Source organism: Nothobranchius furzeri, chromosome 12 (genome assembly GCF_043380555.1).
Source record: "Nothobranchius furzeri strain GRZ-AD chromosome 12, NfurGRZ-RIMD1, whole genome shotgun sequence".
In the NCBI taxonomy this organism is placed as follows: domain Eukaryota; kingdom Metazoa; phylum Chordata; class Actinopteri; order Cyprinodontiformes; family Nothobranchiidae; genus Nothobranchius; species Nothobranchius furzeri.
In genome coordinates this window covers 4,282,755-4,305,131 of record NC_091752.1, presented here as the reverse complement: position 1 = coordinate 4,305,131, position 22,377 = coordinate 4,282,755, and positions in this window count along the sequence as shown.

Here is a 22,377-nt window from a genome sequence, read left to right as displayed (position 1 = left end):
CAGAAACTCCTGTCATGTTGGTCAAGCTGTTAATCGTTTTCTCCCGTCGCTCCTCCTTCTTTAATCGTTTTCCCCGTCGCTCCTCCTTCTTTAATCGTTTTCCCCCTCGCTCCTCCTTCTTTAATCGTTTTCCCCCTCGCTCCTCCTTCTTTAATCGTTTTCCCCCTCGCTCCTCGTTCTTTAATCGTTTTCCCCGTCGCTCCTCGTTCTTTAATCGTTTTCCCCCTCGCTCCTCGTTCTTTAATCGTTTTCCCCGTCGCTCCTCGTTCTTTAATCGTTTTCCCCCTCGCTCCTCGTTCTTTAATCGTTTTCCCCGTCGCTCCTCGTTCTTTAATCGTTTTCCCCGTCGCTCCTCGTTCTTTAATCGTTTTCCCCGTCGCTCCTCCTTCTTTAATCGTTTTCCCTGTCGCTCCTCGTTCTTTAATCGTTTTCCCCGTCGCTCCTCGTTCTTTAATCGTTTTCCCCGTCGCTCCTCGTTCTTTAATCGTTTTCCCCGTCGCTCCTCGTTCTTTAATCGTTTTCCCCCTCGCTCCTCCTTCTTTAATCGTTTTCCCCCTCGCTCCTCCTTCTTTAATCGTTTTCCCCCTCGCTCCTCGTTCTTTAATCGTTTTGCCCGTCGCTCCTCGTTCTTTAATCGTTTTCCCCCTCGCTCCTCGTTCTTTAATCGTTTTCCCCGTCGCTCCTCGTTCTTTAATCGTTTTCCCCGTCGCTCCTCGTTCTTTAATCGTTTTCCCCGTCGCTCCTCCTTCTTTAATCGTTTTCCCCGTCGCTCCTCCTTCTTTAATCGTTTTCCCCGTCGCTCCTCCTTCTTTAATCGTTTTCCCCCTCGCTCCTCCTTCTTTAATCGTTTTCCCCCTCGCTCGTCATTCTTTAATCGTTTTCCCTGTCGCTCCTCGTTCTTTAATCGTTTTCCCCGTCGCTCCTCGTTCTTTAATCGTTTTCCCCCTCGCTCCTCCTTCTTTAATCGTTTTCCCCGTCGCTCCTCGTTCTTTAATCGTTTTCCCCGTCGCTCCTCGTTCTTTAATCGTTTTCCCCGTCGCTCCTCCTTCTTTAATCGTTTTCCCCGTCGCTCCTCCTTCTTTAATCGTTTTCCCCGTCGCTCCTCCTTCTTTAATCGTTTTCCCCCTCGCTCCTCCTTCTTTAATCGTTTTCCCCCTCGCTCCTCCTTCTTTAATCGTTTTCCCCGTCGCTCCTCGTTCTTTAATCGTTTTCTCCCGTCGCTCCTCGTTCTTTAATCGTTTTCCCCGTCGCTCCTCGTTCTTTAATCGTTTTCCCCCTCGCTCCTCGTTCTTTAATCGTTTTCTCCCGTCGCTCCTCCTTTAATCGTTTTCCCCGTCGCTCCTCGTTCTTTAATCGTTTTCCCCCTCGCTCCTCGTTCTTTAATCGTTTTCTCCCGTCGCTCCTCCTTTAATCGTTTTCCCCGTCGCTCCTCGTTCTTTAATCGTTTTCCCCGTCGCTCCTCGTTCTTTAATCGTTTTCCCCCTCGCTCCTCGTTCTTTAATCGTTTTCCCCCTCGCTCCTCGTTCTTTAATCGTTTTCCCCGTCGCTCCTCCTTTAATCGTTTTCCCCGTCGCTCCTCGTTCTTTAATCGTTTTCCCCCTCGCTCCTCGTTCTTTAATCGTTTTCTCCCGTCGCTCCTCCTTTAATCGTTTTCCCCGTCGCTCCTCGTTCTTTAATCGTTTTCCCCGTCGCTCCTCGTTCTTTAATCGTTTTCCCCCTCGCTCCTCGTTCTTTAATCGTTTTCCCCCTCGCTCCTCGTTCTTTAATCGTTTTCCCCGTCGCTCCTCGTTCTTTAATCGTTTTCCCCGTCGCTCCTCCTTCTTTAATCGTTTTCCCCCTCGCTCCTCCTTCTTTAATCGTTTTCCCCCTCGCTCCTCCTTCTTTAATCGTTTTCCCCCTCGCTCCTCCTTCTTTAATCGTTTTCCCCGTCGCTCCTCCTTCTTTAATCGTTTTCCCCGTCGCTCCTCCTTCTTTAATCGTTTTCCCCGTCGCTCCTCCTTCTTTAATCGTTTTCCCCCTCGCTCCTCCTTCTTTAATCGTTTTCCCCCTCGCTCCTCCTTCTTTAATCGTTTTCCCCCTCGCTCCTCGTTCTTTAATCGTTTTCCCCGTCGCTCCTCCTTCTTTAATCGTTTTCCCCCTCGCTCCTCGTTCTTTAATCGTTTTCCCCGTCGCTCCTCGTTCTTTAATCGTTTTCCCCGTCGCTCCTCCTTCTTTAATCGTTTTCCCCCTCGCTCCTCCTTCTTTAATCGTTTTCCCCCTCGCTCCTCGTTCTTTAATCGTTTTCCCCGTCGCTCCTCGTTCTTTAATCGTTTTCCCCGTCGCTCCTCGTTCTTTAATCGTTTTCCCCGTCGCTCCTCGTTCTTTAATCGTTTTCCCCGTCGCTCCTCGTTCTTTAATCGTTTTCCCCGTCGCTCCTCGTTCTTTAATCGTTTTCCCCGTCGCTCCTCGTTCTTTAATCGTTTTCCCCGTCGCTCCTCCTTCTTTAATCGTTTTCCCCCTCGCTCCTCGTTCTTTAATCGTTTTCCCCGTCGCTCCTCGTTCTTTAATCGTTTTCCCCGTCGCTCCTCGTTCTTTAATCGTTTTCCCCGTCGCTCCTCGTTCTTTAATCGTTTTCCCCGTCGCTCCTCGTTCTTTAATCGTTTTCCCCGTCGCTCCTCCTTCTTTAATCGTTTTCCCCCTCGCTCCTCGTTCTTTAATCGTTTTCCCCGTCGCTCCTCCTTCTTTAATCGTTTTCCCCCTCGCTCCTCCTTCTTTAATAGTTTTCCCCGTCGCTCGTCATTCTTTAATCGTTTTCCCCGTTGCTCCTCGTTCTTTAATCGTTTTCCCCGTTGCTCCTCGTTCTTTAATCGTTTTCCCGGTCGTTCCTTGTTCTTTAATAGTTTCCCCCCGTTGCTCCTCCTTCTTTAATCACGTTCCTCGTCGCTCCTCCTTCTTTAATCGTTTTCACCCTTCGTTCCTCGTTCTTTTATAGTTTTCCCCCGTTGCTCCTCTTTTAATCGTTTTCCCCCATCGCTCCTCGTTCTTTGATCATTTTCCCGGTCGTTCCTCGTTCTTTAATCGTTTTCACCCGTTGCTCCTCCTTCTTTAATCGTTTTCCCCGTCGCTCCTCCTTCTTTAATCGTTTTCCCCCTCGCTCCTCCTTCTTTAATCGTTTTCCCCGTTGCTCCTCCTTCTTTAATCGTTTTCCCCGTCGCTCCTCGTTCTTTAATCGTTTTCCCCGTCGCTCCTCGTTCTTTAATCGTTTTCCCCGTCGCTCCTCCTTCTTTAATCGTTTTCCCCCTCGCTCCTCGTTCTTTAATCGTTTTCCCCGTCGCTCCTCGTTCTTTAATCGTTTTCCCCGTCGCTCCTCGTTCTTTAATCGTTTTCCCCGTCGCTCCTCGTTCTTTAATCGTTTTCCCCGTCGCTCCTCGTTCTTTAATCGTTTTCCCCGTCGCTCCTCCTTCTTTAATCGTTTTCCCCCTCGCTCCTCGTTCTTTAATCGTTTTCCCCGTCGCTCCTCCTTCTTTAATCGTTTTCCCCCTCGCTCCTCCTTCTTTAATAGTTTTCCCCGTCGCTCGTCATTCTTTAATCGTTTTCCCCGTTGCTCCTCGTTCTTTAATCGTTTTCCCCGTTGCTCCTCGTTCTTTAATCGTTTTCCCGGTCGTTCCTTGTTCTTTAATAGTTTCCCCCCGTTGCTCCTCCTTCTTTAATCACGTTCCTCGTCGCTCCTCCTTCTTTAATCGTTTTCACCCTTCGTTCCTCGTTCTTTTATAGTTTTCCCCCGTTGCTCCTCTTTTAATCGTTTTCCCCCATCGCTCCTCGTTCTTTGATCATTTTCCCGGTCGTTCCTCGTTCTTTAATCGTTTTCACCCGTTGCTCCTCCTTCTTTAATCGTTTTCCCCGTCGCTCCTCCTTCTTTAATCGTTTTCCCCCTCGCTCCTCCTTCTTTAATCGTTTTCCCCGTTGCTCCTCCTTCTTTAATCATGTTCCTCGTCGCTCCTCGTTCTTTAAAAGTTTTCCCCTGTTGCTCCTTGTTCTTTGATCGTTTTCCCGGTCGTTCCTCGTTCTTTACTAGTCTCCCCCCGTCGCTCCTCCTTCTTTAATCACGTTCCTCGTCGCTCCTCCTTCTTTAATCGTTTTCACCCTTCGTTCCTCGTTCTTTTATAGTTTTCCCCCGTTGCTCCTCGTTCTTTAATAGTTTTCCCGGTCGCTCCTTGTTCTTTAATCGTTCTCCCCCATCGCTCCTCTTTTAATCGTTTTCCCCCATCGCTCCTCGTTCTTTGATCATTTTCCCGGTCGTTCCTCGTTCTTTAATCGTTTTCACCCGTTGCTCCTCCTTTAGTCATGTTCCTCGTCGCTCCTCCTCCTTTAATCGTTTTCCCCCATCGCTCCTCGTTCTTTGATCATTTTCCCGGTCGTTCCTCGTTCTTTAATCGTTTTCACCCATCGTTCCTCGTTCTTTAATCGTTTTCACCCGTTGCTCCTCCTTTAGTCATGTTCCTCGTCGCTCCTCCTCCTTTAATCGTTTTCCCCCATCGCTCCTCGTTCTTTGATCATTTTCCCGGTCGTTTCTCGTTCTTTAATCGGTTTCACCCGTTGCTCCTCCTTCTTTAATCGTTTTCACCCTTTGTTCCTCGTTCTTTTATAGATTCCCCCCGTTGCTCCTCGTTCTTTAAACGTTTTCCTGGTATCTCCTCATTCTTTAATAGTTTTCCCCTGTTGCTCCTCGTTCTTTAATAGTTTTCCCGGTCGCTCCTTGTTCTTTAATCGTTCTCCCCCATCGCTCCTCCTTTAATCGTTTTCCCCCATCGCTCCTCGTTCTTTGATCATTTTCACCCGTTGCTCCTCCTTTAGTCATGTTCCTCGTCGCTCCTCCTTCTTCAATCGTTTTCCCCGTCGCTCCTCGTTCTTTAATAGATTTCCCCCTCGCTCCTCCTTCTTTAATCGTTTTCCCCCTCGCTCCTCCTTCTTTAATCGTTTTCCCCCTCGCTCCTCATTCTTTAATCGTTTTCCCGGTCGTTCCTTGTTCTTTAATAGTTTCCCCCCGTTGCTCCTCCTTCTTCAATCATGTTCCTCGTCGCTCCTCGTTCTTTAAAAGTTTTCCCCTGTTGCTCCTCGTTCTTTGATCATTTTCCCGGTCGCCCCTTGTTCTTTGATCGTTTTCCCGGTCATTCCTCGTTCTTTACTAGTCTCCCCCCGTCGCTCCTCCTTCTTTAATCACGTTCCTCGTCGCTCCTCCTTCTTTAATCGTTTTCACCCTTCGTTCCTCGTTCTTTTATAGTTTTCCCCCGTTGCTCCTCGTTCTTTAATCGTTTTCCCGGTCGCTCCTTGTTCTTTAATCGTTCTCCCCCATCGCTCCTCTTTTAATCGTTTTCCCCCATCGCTCCTCGTTCTTTGATCATTTTCCCGGTCGTTCCTCGTTCTTTAATCGTTTTCACCCGTTGCTCCTCCTTTAGTCATGTTCCTCGTCGCTCCTCCTCCTTTAATCGTTTTCCCCCATCGCTCCTCGTTCTTTGATCATTTTCCCGGTCGTTTCTCGTTCTTTAATCGGTTTCACCCGTTGCTCCTCCTTCTTTAATCGTTTTCACCCTTCGTTCCTCGTTCTTTTATAGATTCCCCCCGTTGCTCCTCGTTCTTTAAACGTTTTCCTGGTATCTCCTCATTCTTTAATAGTTTTCCCCTGTTGCTCCTCGTTCTTTAATAGTTTTCCCGGTCGCTCCTTGTTCTTTAATCGTTCTCCCCCATCGCTCCTCCTTTAATCGTTTTCCCCCATCGCTCCTCGTTCTTTGATCATTTTCACCCGTTGCTCCTCCTTTAGTCATGTTCCTCGTCGCTCCTCCTCCTTTAATTGTTTCCCCCATTGCTCCTCGTTCTTTGATCGTTTTCCCGGTCGCTCCTCCTCCTTTAATCGTTTTTCCCCGTTGCTCCTCTTTCTTTAAACGTTTTCCCGGTCGCTCCTCGTTCTTTAATAGTTTTCCCCCGTTGCTCCTCGTTCTTTAAACGTTTTCCTGGTTGATCCTCATTCTTTGATCATTTTCCCGGTAGCTGCTCCTTCTCTAATTGTTTTCCCCCGTTGCTCTTCCTTCTTTAATCGTTTTTCCCGTCGCTCCTCCTTCTTTAAAGGGGAATAGGCCATTTTGGCTTTCTTTTAGCGTCCCTAGTGTCCATTTGTAGACCAGAAAGTAAAACCTTGTGGTGTGCGTTTGCCTTTTTAACACCTTAATCTAACAGCTGAATTGTCTCCCAGCCTTCTGTAGTGTCTACAGGAGTGATGCATCACTAAATTAAACAAATCAGCTGTGGAAGCAGACTCTTGTGCCAGGTATGTCAGCTCAATTGTTTTTAAGTCCGACAGAGCCGCCCGCCAGCCTGAAGTTGCAAGTGGAATATTCGTCCCACAGGGGGATTTAGGGGCTGGTTGGCCTTTCATGTGGCTGGTATCCAGCAGGTTTTAGTGGTTTCTCTGCTCCAACACACTTGATTCTGCCTACTGCCTATATATACATACCTGCACCTTTGTCATTATTTATCTTCTAATTATTCTCTTAAGTGTTAATGCTGTTGTTACAAGTGAATTTTCCCACTGGGGGATCAGTAAAGTCTATCAGTGGGTGAACCACCTGTGCAGCAGCTCGTCAGTCTCTCGCTTGTGCTGAAATGGCTCATTTTGGATGGTGCCGAAACTGTCGAGAAGACAATCACTGAAATTGCTTTACCCAAGAGGGGTTTTATGGAAAGAACTTCATAAACGTAGGTTTATAAATACTTACCATAGCCTTGGTATAACTTAAGGAAAAGGTCAGATTTTGCAGCTGAAAGTGGATCCTGTGAACCTAATTAAGTGAAAGACCAAATATATCCTTTCCAAACTAACTGCAAAGAAAGAAAAGTCAACATAAATACAAAAATCATTTTTCTTTTTCCTGTTTTTGTATTTTTATTGAGTTGTACACATTGAACTCTTGTAAAACAGGCAAGTGGGAAACCTTTTTACAAGCAGTTTATTGACGCGTTAATGCACCGCCGTGCACTTTAGCCTCATTTTTTCCCCTCAGGTCATTTAATAAACAAAAAAGGCAGGATGAGTTCCCCTGCAGAAGGCTGTTTGCTGCTGAGGCTGCATGTTGAGTCCTGCAGGATGACTTCATGCCATCACTAGGTGTTTTCTTACGTGCTGCTTAGCTCGCTGCACGTTTATATTGGTTCTGCTCCTAAGCATGTCTTGTGTGCATATCCAGGTCTCAGAAAGGCGCACTTGCTCCAGGGCAGATTTACAGATAATGAATAAACCACTTGTAGGAGCTTCACTTGAGGTTTTTTTTTAGTTTTCCCAGCCTGGTGAGTTTGTGGGCCCACCTTCCTGTTCACAGCAACTTTTGCTCTTTGTCCTCCAACAAGTTGAAACACCCCAAAGCGGAGTGTTTTGGAAGCTAACAACAGTTGCTGTGAGAGGTTCTGTAGCAGTTTTTGTCAAGATGAGGCAACTGCACACTGACTTAATATCTTTATTGGCAGGATTTATGCATAACAAATCATCTGGTTGGAAACGTTTAAGACATTTTATCCACTATTCTAACTAACTTCAGCTATTAGTTAAATTCCCGATATTGTTTTTCATATCAATGGTGGTGCTATTTCTACTCATCTGAAATAGATTGGGGAAGTAAAAATCTCCCCCCAAAGTAAACACATGCAAGAAATGCGTCATGAGGAATATAAAAAAATTCCTGTCGTATTTTATTGAAAACTGTTGCATTAGTTCCGTTTTACTGCTGATAGTTTCCAGAAATGTTGTTTTTTATTGTGTAATATTAATCTGGGACGTTCTTGGGGATGTTTACGGCCGCGTAAACATTTCCCAACAGGAAGTTATTTTTGGTCAACATCTAGAGTGTGAAGTGAAGTGTGAGTGGTGAAGAGAGTTGAGCCGAAAGGCGAAGCTCTCAGTTTACCGGTCGATCTACGTTCCTACCCTCACATGTGGTCACGAGCTTTAAGTAGTGACCGTCAGAACGAGATTGTGGATACACGCGGCCGAAATGAGTTTTCTCTGCAGTGTCGGGGCTCCCCCTTAGAGATAGGGTGAGAAGCTCGGTCATCCGGGAGGGGCTCTGAGTAGACCGGCTGCTCCTCCACATCTAGAGGAGCCAGTTGAGGTGGCTCGGGCATCTGGTTAGGATGCCCAAGCCACCTCACTGGTGAGGTTTTCTGGGCACGTCCAACCGGGAGGAGACTTAAAGGGAGACCCAGGACTAGGGTTGGGCATCGGGCATCGATTGGAACCAATTCCAACTGTTAGTTTTTCCCGGAATTGTTGAAAGTTTTTTTTTTCGATTCCTAGTTTCGATTCCTAGAATGTTGACGGAAGAGGAATCCGCGGCCGATCTCCGTGAAAAATAAACGTGATCTGCTAATTGTGATCAACGCTTTTACATCAACACGGTGGATTTAATAGAAGCTTCAAAGAACAAACTCTGGACGGTGTGAGGTGAGTTTGTCTCACTGCAGAAATACAAACACACACGGAGCGCCAGCAAGTCAGGCAGCCAGCTACATCTAAGTTTCACTTCCTGTTGTGACTGGATGCTGCTGCAGCGTGGAGGTGTAGTTCTCAGTCATCCTGGACATGATCATCCAGAGGCTGCTTCCAGACTTTGGTTGTGGTCAGAAACAAACACACTGGTTGTGCTGCAAGTCTTTTTCTTTTGTTCTCCAGAACATGTTTTTGTCTAAATGAAGGTGATGTTGTTGTTCATAGAGTTAAAATTCATGTTGAAGTTGAGATTATTTCATCAAGTAGGATCTACGGTAAGCAGGCTCATTTAAAACATGGAATGTCTTGAAAGAATTGGAATCAGGAATTGATAGGAACCGGAATCGAAACGAGGAATTGGAATTGGAATTGGAATCGGAATCGGAATCGTTCAAAGTCAAACGATGCCCAGCCCTACCCAGGACACGCTAGAAGGACTATGTCTCTCAGCTTGGGGTTCCCCCTGAGGAGCTGGACTAATGGGGAGAAGGAAGTCTGAGCCTCTCTGCTTGCTGCTGTCCTCGCGACCCGACTCTGGATAAGTGGCTGAAAATGGATGGATGGATAGTGTTATCATGATTTTTTTAACACATTGATCTTTTGAACGCACCAAAATGAGTGTTTCGTCCATTTCTACCTTTGTTCAGGTGTGTTTTCTTTCTTCTTGTTTGTTTCTCACAATAACCTCCAGAATTGAAGTTCACCTGCTAATTTTGCACATTAAGTCAACAGGAAGTCTTTCCTGCCAGATCAGAAGTGTTTCAGTCCCTCCTTCCTTACTCCTTAAAGCAGCTGAAGCTCTCCCGAGTGGACCCCAGGGTGAGAGTGATTCACAGAGCCGGCTTGTAAAGCTGTTTTCTGTCCCTCTCACTCTCCTACTTGCCTCCCTGGTCTGTTATTATCATCAGTACCTTTGACTCACACACAGAGGGACACACTTTTCATCAAAAGCACTTGGCTGCAGGTGTGTTAAATATGATGCGTTTTATCAGGAAACTCGGTGTCAGAGGAGCGTCTGTGCAGGCAGCGCCGAGCTCAGCAATTTGTTCTGGATGAACGTTACACGCTGCTCACAAGCAAACGGCAATAAAAACTAAAACTGTTTGGATTTTTTGCTCCAAATGCATCCCAACTGAGATCAGAATGCCAGAGAAAGCTCAAGTTTTACTATAAAAAGTAATTTTCTCCATAAATCCACAAATGCAAAATTTTCATTGAGAGGCATTTCTGATCCGAGTGCTTCCCCGTCTTCTTTCTGTCAGAGGCTAATGCAGGAAATAGGGGTAGAAGAGGGGTTTCACGTTCAGCCTGCATGTGAAACTCAGAGTGATCGATTATGTTTTTAAAAAGATGAATTATTAGTTTTTGTCGATCACAACACTTAAGTGTTGAGGACTTTCTTGTTCTCTATTCACCTGTTCAGCTGTGTTTCTGCTCCGCCTCCCGAGGTCCATTCTGAGAGAGATGACATCGTTAAGTAGCAAAACTCTTCTCTTGCTGCATCTCTCACTTTCTCCATCCGGAGCCCTATCTCTAACTCGTCTCACATCCGTTAGCACTCCATCCATCAGCAGCAACTCCAAACAGTGTCTTCCCTCGTAACACAAGCCCAGCGGCACCACCGCCCCGACATCCAAACACAAACGGGCCCCATCTAGTTAAACAAATCCATCAGTCAAGTTATTTTCATCTTCATCACTGAGCCTTTATTGCATCTGCTGCTCTGTTTGCCCTCGACCGACTGGGGACTCACCTGACTGCCTGCTGTGAAAAGCTCAAATTGTCCTTTAATTTCCACAGTTCTTTGGTGGTTCTGGGACCTTATTGTTTGCCCTCAGTTCCTGAGATGAGATCCATCCAGCCACCCAGTCAGGTACTTATCTGATTCAATGGACCATTGATCACCTTTTACCCATGCAATGAATTAGCTGCCTGTTAGCGGAGTGGAGAACAGTCCACCTGGAAACTCAAAACTAACCAGACGTCGTTGAGTTTCTGTTGCAGCGAGCATCTGGGTGTCAATACAAACAGCAGATGCAAGATCTACGCTTAAAAAGCAGAATGAAACAATGACAATATCTTCTAAATAAACTAGATTTCATGAAGCATCCTGTTTAGAAAATTCCTGCCAGCAAGACCAAGTCCACCCCTCCCTCCATCCTGCTTCGTAAGCTCGATGAATTACTCCTCACGTGGGTGGTAAATATTTATCTTTTGCACAAATACAAACCCCATTAGAGAAATAAATATAAACGTATTTGATTTTAAAGCAGACGAAATCACACAATGCAATTCTGACAAAGTTCAGCCAAGTACCACCATCTGCCTGTGTGTGTGTGTGTGTGTGTGTGTGTGTGTGTGTGTGTGTGTGTGTGTGTGTGTGTGTGTGTGTGTGTGTGTGTGTGTGTGTGTGTGTGTGTGTGTGTGTGTGTGTGTGTGTGTGTGTGTGTGTGTGTGTGTGTGACATCAGCTTGACTCTTCTCAGCCCTTCATCTCCAAACGCGCTGCATGTGGTGGTCCCGCCGACGTGGCCCGTCTCCGTCTAAAACACTCGAGCGGTTTGTAATTCATCATGGCGGCGTCAGAGCGCACCCGATGTGTTTGGTTGTGGAACATATACAATGAAGGGCGGAGAGGATGAAGAAACTAAATTGTTTTTGTCAATGACAACACAAAAGAACACACCTACAAGACACCAACATCCTTTAAAGCTGTGGAACACGGAAAAGCTTTTTTTTTTTTTTACCGTGACACTGTCTGGCTGTGAAGCAAGCAGAATTGATGTCTGAATGCTGGTAACAAGCCTTACAGATTTACTCTCAGGTGGAGCATCAAAGCGTCTGCTTTTAATGTCACGCCTGATACTTCAAACTTTATTGTTATTGTTGTTGAATGCTTTGTAATTCCGACCAGACACGGAGTCAGAGGTGAAAGAGAAAGGAAAAGAAAAGGTGGGGGGGGGGGGGGGTGTTCCACAAAAATAAACAATGAACAAGAGTCTGCTTCTAGACCTGCAGAAAAAAAACAAAAAAAAAGCAAAAAGGACAAAAAAAAGGGACACAGCAACAATACAACAAGATCTAGCTATCACTGCGTCAACTTGATGAAGAAATATATAATCAACATTGCTTAGCTGAAAAATCACGATAATAAATCACAATGCATTAAGTGCCCACCATAGTTTTAAGACATGTGTTGAACGTGCCCAAGCCCATACTTTTGAGAGCACCATGTGAGCACCTGTGTGTGTACACGCGCTTGTTTATGTAAGGTTTCTCTATAGGAGCGTCCAACAGAGAGTGCGAGGGACCACAGATCCACCCCCCAAAGATGCGCAGGAGACGGGGGGAGCTCCAAGTCCCAGAGATCCAGGCGCTGCCCCAGAACACAGGAACCCCAAGGAGACTGCAACCAGAAAGGCCCCCGCCCCCCTCAAGAGGCACAGAGGATCGCCACGGGGGGCCACAACCAGCAGCCGGCAGAGTCCCGGGAGATATCAGCGGCAAGCCCACAGGCCCGCCCGCAGCCTCCCACCTCCTAGCCGGCCGAGCCCGGGACCCAGCGACCCGGGACCCAGGGGTGACCACCCCCGCCGGGGACCCAGCAAAAACATTTTTAATGATTGTTTCTGATTAGATTGGGTCACTCTGAGTTTTTCATGCAGGCTGAACAGGAAGATAGTCTCCTACACCTATCTCCTGCATTTGCTTCTGATAGAAAATAGACGATGAAACTCTAGGATTAGAAAATCCACGACGGGGAAGGCTGTTGTTGGTTCAGCGTCCAGGAAACAGCAGAGAACGCCTCGACAAGTAAAGGCCAACTGTTAGGATTAGCAACTCCACCACACAGCAGAACTCCTCAGGTTTGTGTCACTTGTGCAGATAAATCATCAACATTGCAGAACAGTCAGTGAGTCATGTTGCTGTTAGCCAATCAGAGGCAAGATGTCCAAATATCAGGAAATAAGACTTCAAATCTTGTCGTCAGAAACCACTTTCTCCTCCAGCTGGTTGTACTTCCTGGAACAAGCGCATATTTTTCCCCAGAGTACGACGTACAATGCATTCATTCGTCCTAGAGACTACTGCAAAAGTATTGATTAAGTGAGTGAACCACACCTTTAATTTACCTGACGTCTGATACCCACGTGCCAGAGTGGAGCAAAACTTAGATTTGGATGCTTTTTTGAATTTCATAAACAAATTGGTTTTCTCTTTGATGAATTTATAAGATTTTCATGAAGTGGACAATTTATGCATCAAAGCTGTGGCTCACACTGCCCTTCTCATTAAATACTAAGTAAAAAGACACATTCAATAAAAATGTCAAGGTAGAGGCAGCTCAATATGAATCAATACACTTATTGACTTAAGTCTGAAACTTCCACACAAAGATAAAAAGTCATTTTTTTCTTTATTATTTAACAGGGGATTAGGGATCACAATATAACATAGAAAAATATTTATTTTAATGTATTATTTTGTGCAAATGATGTTTAACTTTGTATTTAAACCTAATTGTTGCATCTCTTAAACCCTGAGTTGCTTGGTTCTTTCTTTCTGAGCTCAACAGCTGTTTATCGCAGCACTTCTGGGCCATCCAAGGGTCTTTAATCTTTCTACTGAATCAGCAGGGCCTGAAAATCTAGAAACTTCATTTGTCAATAGGTCCACTTAAAGGTGATACTAATACGTGAGACAAACTCATTCCAGGCAAAGCCAGACATTTCAAGCCTTTATTTGTTAAAATTGTGAAGATTATTGCTTACAGCTTATGAAAACCCCACATTCAAAATCTCAGACAATTAAAATATTGGGACACATAAGTGTCACACTCTGATAAGTTAATTAATTCAAAACACCTGCAGAGGGTCCTGAGCCTTTAGGTGGTCTCAGTCTGAGTTTGATTACTGAAATAAATGGACTTTTGCAACTTATTTAAATTTTATGAGTTTCACCTGGAGCTCCTGTCCGCCTACCAGAATTATGTGCACGTGCACACAAATAGCCTGTAGCGCTAATGGAAGGCCGCTGTTGCTGCATGTTTTTAATACGTTCCTGCTCAGACAAACCTGATTCTAACCACCGATGTATCTTCTCAGCCTTCATCAGGTTCTGCAGGAGCTGCTAAACTACAGGATTTCAATCAAATCTGCAGTGTTCAAGCAGAAACATCTTAAACCAGCAGGAATCCTGCAGTCGTAGTAGCACACCACTGCTAACGCTATGACAGGCTAAAACACAAGTCTGATGTAGCGTAATGTTGAACACTACAATAATCACTTAGCCCGAAAAGACTGAAGATAAATCCCTTGTTGTTCCCCTCCCTCCTCTTCCACAGTTAGCTAGAAGCTAACAGACTGACATTCATTCAGTGCACGTCGAGTTTAGCCTGGCATCCTATATATGTGATTATATAGTCTGGCCACGACCCATTGACAGCCGTCAGCCATAGGGCAGTATCTAAGGTTGTCTTTCAAACTATCTCCGTATGCTATTGGACAATGAATAATGTCCAATACTCACCTCTATGGATGGCAGACGGCCATATTCTGCCAAAAACATCCCTTTTCTAAATAAAGGACTGTAAAAGAAGTTAATTTACATTTAATTAAGGACCCGTGAGACATTAAGATTCCATAGTGAATATGAAATCAATCTTACGGACCGCTGAGTTATTTAACCAGAAGATTGGAACTTTTTATTGCAGGGATTTTTTAGCACTTTGTGTTAACTGAGAGACAAGAGAAGAATCAGACCTTTAAAATGTTTAAGATGATTTATTTCTAAATTATTTAAATTATTTTAAACAAGACTAACTCTAATGACGGATGGATCTGGTGAATGAGACGGGAGATGGATGGTGTGTGTGAGTGGTGTAATTATCAGAACTCTCGTATCCGGAGAAGCAAGTCTGAATGATGTAATGATGTTTTGCTTCTAGCTACGATCGGAGTTTGACCCAAGTTTCATAAACACATGAGACGCCATATTGCCGCTCCACACATACCCTTCAGAATGAGACTTCCGTACAGATCCAGAATGCCAGGTCCTCTGACCCTCCTTTGGTACTGGAGCCAGTGCACAGCGTCAACAGTACGACAAACTAGTCATTGGATCGTCTCCAGGAAACACGCGACAGTTGGTTCACAGCGTCAAAACGGACCCTCCTTAATAATGTTCAGTACTCACCTCTATGGATGGCAGTCTGCCATATTCTGTCAAAAACATCCCTTTTCTAAATAAAGGACTTAAGTTTCTCACCTTAACTACCCCTACCTTTTTTCACTCCGTCGCAGTAACAACCCGCCCACCAAACCAATAGAGCGCTGTGATTGGCAATCCACCCGACTGTCTGGGGCTGCAAAGGTTCTAAAAGAGCACGGCTAGACCAACATGCAAAGCAAAATATTGTGCTTCTGCTACTGTCCGTCTAGATTTCTAGGCTAGGTCGAGTTAGCATTCAAGCTAGGTTGGTGTGCTAGGCTAACTATTCATCAGTGCGTCACCCCGTAGGGAATACTGGGAACTGGGGTGCATTCTCATTGATTGACAGCTCCTTCTTGTGGACATGCAACTCTAAGGGTCTAGGATAACATAAATTATTCATTTTGCTGTAGTGGCCAAGGGTGGGGCTTTGGGGAAATATAAATTATGAAAGATTATCTACTTTATATCATAAAGCAAGGTCAGTTGGTCAAATTCAAGCATTTAACTCATTAACTGCCAATGATGACTAAAGTCATCATTTGCATGTTTTTACTGTGTGGGCGTTGGAACGAGCCCCCGCACTGTGAACAAACATCTCAGCTCTAAAGCCGATCTTCATCCGCATACGTCACACATCTGGTGATCAGGAAGCAGAAAATCCATGTGTTAGGAGATCGTTTTGGGCTGCTGCTGTAAAAAAAGTGAGGCGCGAACCGGAAAAGCTTCTGCCGATCACAATTCAACAACGGATTATGAAAGAACGGATAACGCTCAAAACGCGCGGGTTCTTCCCAATGTAAGAGGTGAGTCTCCGCTTTGTTTTGTTAGTTTTGGCATTGACATCATCAAAGTCACGTTCTGTGACTTTAAAAAAAACAGTAAAAATGCTGAAAAACGCTGGCAGCAAAGGGCTTTACTGGTCAGGAAACGACTGGCAGTGAATGACTTAAATTACATTTAAATTTTGGAACTAGGCACTGTAAAGAGTTGAGTTTACATCTATTTAATGAACCATAAGACATGAGATTCCATAGTAAATATAAAATCAATCTTATGGATCTTTGGGTACTTTTAACCAGAAGATTGGAACTTTTTATTGCAGGGATTATGTAACACTTCGTATTAACTGAGAGACAACAGAAGAGAGTCACCTTTAAAATGTTTAAGAAGATTTATTTCTAAACAATTTTAAACAAGACTAGCTCTAAATTCTAAGTGAATGGATGGATCTTGGTGTGAATGAGACGTGAGATGAATGGTGTATGTGTGAATGATGTTTGTCATCAGAACTCTCGTATCCGGAGAAGCACGTCTGGGTGATCTTGTGATGTTTTGCTCTTAAGCTATGATCAGAGTTTCATAAACACATGAGACGCCATTTTGTCACTCCACACATACCCTTCAGGATGAGACCTCCGTACAGATCTAGAATGCCAGGTCCTCGAACTCCCCGGTACCGGAGCCGATGAAACCGCGTCAGCACTACGACAGACTAGTCTTTGGATTGTCTCCAGGTAAAAAGCGACAGTTGGTTGACAGCGTCAGATGGACTCGGAGGGTCAGTGAGTTCAGCTTTTATTCTGAAAGGAACCGTTGCTTGGTTGGTAAAATGCAACAGATTTTATCCAGCTTGTTGGTTCTTTGCTTAAAAAGGAAGTCCGGGTGGCCGGTCCGATACTTCTCTTAGCATGCAGTGAACTGAACTTAAGATGGCGTGGGGACTGGTTTTATTAATCTGGATGTTTTGATTTACGGTCGAATCAAAGTTGGACAGATTTATAAACACCACAGAGACTATGCCACGCTTCAGAAAGGAATGTTCCGATTGGATGAGTAAAAGCAATGTGTCATGCGTTTACGTGTATCAGGATGTCTAGTGCAGCTAGATTAAAGTCATATTACGCATTAAAACTTACTAATCATAGCATTGTCATTTCACAGATTGGTCCACGTTATTATTGGACTAACACTTTGTTTGATTAGCTTTATTAAAAATAGAGTTCTATGATTTATTAAAATGAAAGAGTCCTTTGTCTTCATTCTTCTCTTGGGCTGGAAAGGAAAAGTTTTAGAATCAAATGCATGACCTTGGGACAGTCTCATGCAGATTAGTTCTGTGTCAGAGACATCTGAGGAGAGAGGGTAAATAACCTTCGGTGGAATAGCTCCATCATCACGTTACAGTACCTTCGCTTTAAACCATTTTCATGCTATTTGTACTTCATAAAAACATCACACCTCTATTTTGGCTTTGTTAAAGTTACAGTGTGTATTTTCTCTGGCGATAGGGGGCAGTAGATACCTAAATTGTTGCATGTAAGCTTTTTTTTGTGTTAGGATAAGACTTCCCCAACAGATGCCCATTAGGGACAAAAGCCCGGGGGAGTGCAAACTTCAGCAAAATGACAAGCACATCAGACTCCCTTTCATCACTGGCAACAAGTGAATAGATAAATGTGTAAAACAACAATGTTCATGAATGGTGACATTTTGTAACCGTTCTTTACAAATTAGTAAATGTGTTTTGTTCTCAAGGGCTCCCGTAGAAGGAAACATGGCATCTAACATGACGTCGCCCAGAGACTTAGACCCGCTTATATGTTACAAAGCCACCTTTTTTTTTTTTCAACAACCGGGCATCATTTAATATATTTTCAACAACATTTTGGTTGATATTCACAGAAACTAACAGTAAAAACTACACATTCTCACTTTAATAAATATCAGCCTAGCATTTGTAATGAAATAGAAATTTCTTTTGTTAGGTCATATTACTTTTGATTTAGCCTCTGCTTCCACTTCAAATCAATCTCTCTGGGCTCCTTTGATCGGTTCCATCACATAGCGATGACAGGGGACCATTGATATTGTCCTGCGGGATGATGTGGGTGATGGGGTGGAGGGTCTGAGTTTGGAGTATCCGGACGTTTCCTGGGGGTGGGTTCACTGGGGGTGTCTGGGACTGGGGGACAGCTGCCCCCCTCTGGAGGTGCTTGGGTTGCCTCAGGGGGTGGACTACTGGCGGTTGTGAGTGGGGCCCCTTGGGGTCTTGGCGGTGGCCATGGGTCACTGCCTGGCAGCTGCATTGCCCCTGGGCGGGTCTGGGTGGGGGCCTGGGGGCTCGGGGTGTGGGGGTGGCCGGCCCTGTGTGAGGATCTGGGCGGGGCCTGACATGTATGCCGCCGGGAAGAAGGCAGGAACATGCGGCAGTGCCTGGCCCGTGCTCAGGAGCCTCGGGTAGACCTTGGCTCCTCTGCTGTTCCATCACAGGGGAGGGGGGTGTCCAGGAGGGGGAGAACCCAACCTTATCTGGATGTCCTATGTCTTATATATTCTGGAAGTTGTGTAAATGCAGGGATGGGAGTAGATATTCTGCTGGGGTGGGGCTGGGTTGGTGCCCTCGGACTCCTTGAGGCTCTGTGATTCTGCTGCTTTGGGCCCTGGCAAGATGAGCTGGGGTCTCCATGCCCTGGGTGGCATTTTGGCAACAGAGGTGCCTATTGGGGCAAGTGGGGGAGTTAGCTCCCTGGAGGGCTTAAGTCCAACCAACCATTCCTCCCCATCCCCACACATTTTTCTCCTACTGCTCCCTCACATCATCACACAATCATCATATAGGATTGGGGGGTGGACAAGTCAGGGGGTGCGGGTATGGACCCCATTTCCGCATTCCTGTGGCAGCCTGCCCCCCAATTTTATTTGCACCTTAACACTTCTACCAACGACATTCCACACAAACACACACTTAGGGCCTTGGGAGTGAGCACATTCAACGGCATTTGGCAGGGGGATATTTCAGCCTCCTCCCGAGTGCCGGTGCCCACTTCCAATTTTAAACTGCACTTAGACACTGAGGGCTGTGGGTGCAAGTGGGGTAGGGTGGTGGCATCAGCTGGCGTAGGCCAGACGATGCCCGCACTGCCCGCTCACCACAGCCATGGAATACACCTCATCAACACTCACTAACACTATATTGGAGCAGGCAGAGGGAGACTAGGGGTCTTAGCACACCTCTGTTGTCACTTGGCTTCCTGGGGCTGGAGGCTAGAAGGGAGATCTGGCCGTCTGGTTGGGGTCTGGGGCTGTGGGTTGCTGTGCTCAGCGTTGGGCGGGGGAGCCTGCTCATCAGCACCCCAGCAGAAAGGGTCAAACTCTGGGAACCGGTAATGGTCGTACCCTATGTGCAGCAGTTATGGACCAGAGTGAATAGGGTGTGTATGGGGAGCATGAGCGGGTGTCCAGCGTGCATTTTTGTAAGTGTTTGGTTGTATGTGTATGTGTGAGCATGAGGGAGGGAGTGTGTGACTGTGTCTGTGTATGACTGTATATGTCAGGTGGGGCCTTTGACTCCTCCCTTCTCCTGGGACTTCTTTTGATGCTATACATCTTTGTCTCCCCTCCCCCTGCCACACCTGGTGTGGAGTGTGGTGCCTTGGTGTGCCTAAAGCTTGGTTTATGCTTGACGCATTCACTTTCCGTGCGGTGACGCGGCTCGCGGCTGGAACGCGCTTCACAACTCGCAGCGTTTATGGTTTGTGCGGCTCGTCTCTGCGGTGAGCCAATATTCTCCCAAACTGTAGGGGGCAGCATGGAGCTCTACGGCAAGCATCCAACACTACACCATAGTAGAAGTAGAAATTACTGTTTACAACATGACATTTCAGCATTTTTAACAGCGTTCTCGTCTTTTCCGACAGTGCGAGCTATTTCTCTCCAAGAACTATTAACAACATGTTGATCACGGTGATCTTTGAGAGCTGAATCATACAAATGTCTGTATTTACGAACCTCTGCCGTGCCGGTCCGCCATGTTTTTCCGCGTCCGACCGTCCGCGTGGTTAGAAATTTTCCGAGGTGCGCGTTGCGGAAATCTTGGGCCGTGCGGAGATGCGGTGGAGGGGCGTGGTTGTTAAAATGACGCAAAATGACGCAACTTCTCCGCGCGGAGCCGTGCGGACCTCGCGGACGCGTCAAGCATAAACCAACCTTAAGAGTTCGTGGCTCCCGGGTCAGGGAGTTTAAGATTATTGGCGTCTGCCTGATCAATCCCGGTGGCTGCCTGGTGGGATCTGGGTCCCTGGGCTCTGCTGGGAACACCGGCGGGGGTGGTAGCCCCTGGGTCCCAGGCTTGGCCAGCTGGGGGGTGGTAGGTTGCGGGCGGGCCTGTGGGCTTGCCGCTAATATCTCCCGGGACTCTGCCGGCTGCTGGTTGTGGCCCCCCGGGGCGATCCTCTGCACGTCCCGAAGGGGGCAGGGGCTTTTCTGGTCGCGGTCTCCTTGGGGTTCCTGTGCTCTGGGGCAGCTCCTGGATCTCTGAGACTTGGAGCTCCTTCCATCTCCTATGCATCTTTGGGGGGCAGATCTGTGGCTCCTCACACTCTCTATTGGTCGCTCCTATAGAGAAACCTTACATAAACAAGCGCGTGTACACACACAGGTGCTCACATAAGTATGGACTTGGGCACGTTCAACACATGTCTTATGGCTGTGGTGGGCACTTAATGCACTGTGATTTATTATCGTGTGATTGTTTAACTGAACAATGTTGATTTTACATTTCTTCATCAAGTTGACGCAGTGATAGCTTGATCTTGTTGTATTGTTGTGTGTCCCTTTTCTGCTGGTCTAGAAGCAGACTCTTGTTCATCATTGATTGTTTATTTTTGTGGAATCCAGGATTCACTGATTACCTCTTTCTTATTCGTTTTCTTTTTCCCTTACCTTACATTTTTTATTTTTCTAATTTTTATGATATTTTTTATCTTCTTTTTTTAAATATATTTTTGTTTTTGTGAAGCGGCTCGTGATTTTTTCTTGCGAAGGTGCTATTTACAAAATGGTTTTCTTTCTTTCTCTCTTGAATCCAATCGTCACCCCGAGAATTGGAATAGAATTGAACTGTGAGTTGTAAGATTCACACCACTAATGTAATTAACCAGAACATAAATAAAAGTGTGTTGATTATAGTTTTTTAAACAAACAACTTCGAAGGCTGAGCTCAAGCTTGCTTCAAACCAGTAGTTTGCTCATCAGACCATTTTAAAATTCCTTCTTTTACTCTGGAATCGGCTTTAAAATGTTCAAACTTGAGGTTCTTTTGGGCCTCTGTGTGGATACCTTAGTTAGCTCTGCAGCAGAGGCTGGGAGTCCAGCCAAAGACATCTTATGTGTTGGGGAGCTCATTGGCTGCTGTTTACTGCTCTTGGATCTTGTGGCACCAAATTGTCTAGCTTCTAAAATGGTTTGAGTTTGAAGGCAAACCCTCGGTCCCCGTTCTCCCCTGAGTCTGAGCTGATAGCATCGTGCCAAGAATGGCAGCAGTCAGACCCTGAAACCTAACCACCGACAATCCCCCTCCTCCTACTACTCTTCCTCCTTGGAGCCCCGACTTAATTGGGTCATAATTTTACTGTATGCCACAAAGTGGAGGCAGCAGCTAGAGGAAGAAAAAGGTGGAGGTAACAGCTTTTGTCACTGATTAGTCTGTGTTTAGGGTGACAACAGCTAGGAAATGGCTAAAGTTCCTAAACTGAAAATAGGATTTTGTCCTCAGCCTGGAGAAAGTCCTGAATGTCTTCCCCGGACAGCAGCTTTGGCTTGACGAAAAAATGTGTACAGGATAGAAATCTTCAGTTAATGCACCAACAACGGTGCTGAGAAAAAACAGCCTTTATTAAATCAGAAATTGTTATGATTAGCCGTATTATTTGGAAAGTTGGGTTCAGTTCCACCAACCACACCCAGACCCGATTATTATCAGACTAGAGATGTGGATCCCCGCCAATGAGGCTGATTCGATACCCATCTCGATGCGCTACCAGCAATACGACACATTAATGACACGGTGAAGCCCTCCGGCGGTACGATTCAATGTGATTCATCCCTGCTGACGATTTTTTAATGATTCAACAACATATTTCAATATATCCGACTGGCTTCTGCTAGAAAATACTGATGGTGCGTTCAAGAAAGCAGCATATCAAAAAACACAACAGAACCTCCTGTGTTGATACCTTAGTTAGCTCTGCTCCGTGCTTGAGATTCTGCTTCTGCTGGTTGAGTTTCCAGGGAGTGGTCCTAAACCAGCTACCCGGGTCCAGAGTGTTGATCTCGGGGTTAAGATCTCACTGCAAGGCCACGGGATCTCCACAGCCTCAGGTAACCAGGTAACCTGCAGTCTGGGTGAAAAGTGCTGAGTTCTGACTTAAGTTGTGGCTCCAAATGCCCTCCTGGACCTCTAGAACCCCTCGGAGACCTGTTAGCTTTGGAGCTTGGAGCAGGTCAGTCTGTCGGCTGCTGAACGATGCGCCAAAAGCCCCGTGTGGATCACCATAACAGATAATGATGTAAAAGTCAGTGAGATCAGGTTGAGACATTGCTTTCCGTCCCGCATAAACCTCAGACGGCAAAATCCAAAATGAGAACACTCCCAAGCTGGTCCAGGCAGGGTGGAGCTGACGCTAGTGTGTAAGGGCCAGCTGTGGGAACAGGAGTAATGACCACGATCATCAAAGTGATTATCCTCAGCTGTGGCGCCACCGGATGCATGTGTTGTAAAGCACCTTGGGGGGTTGTAGAACTCCCCAATTGGTGTTATACGAATACAAGCCATTTATCATTTGGGCCAGGTAAAGGTTGTTCTGGAAGGTGTGC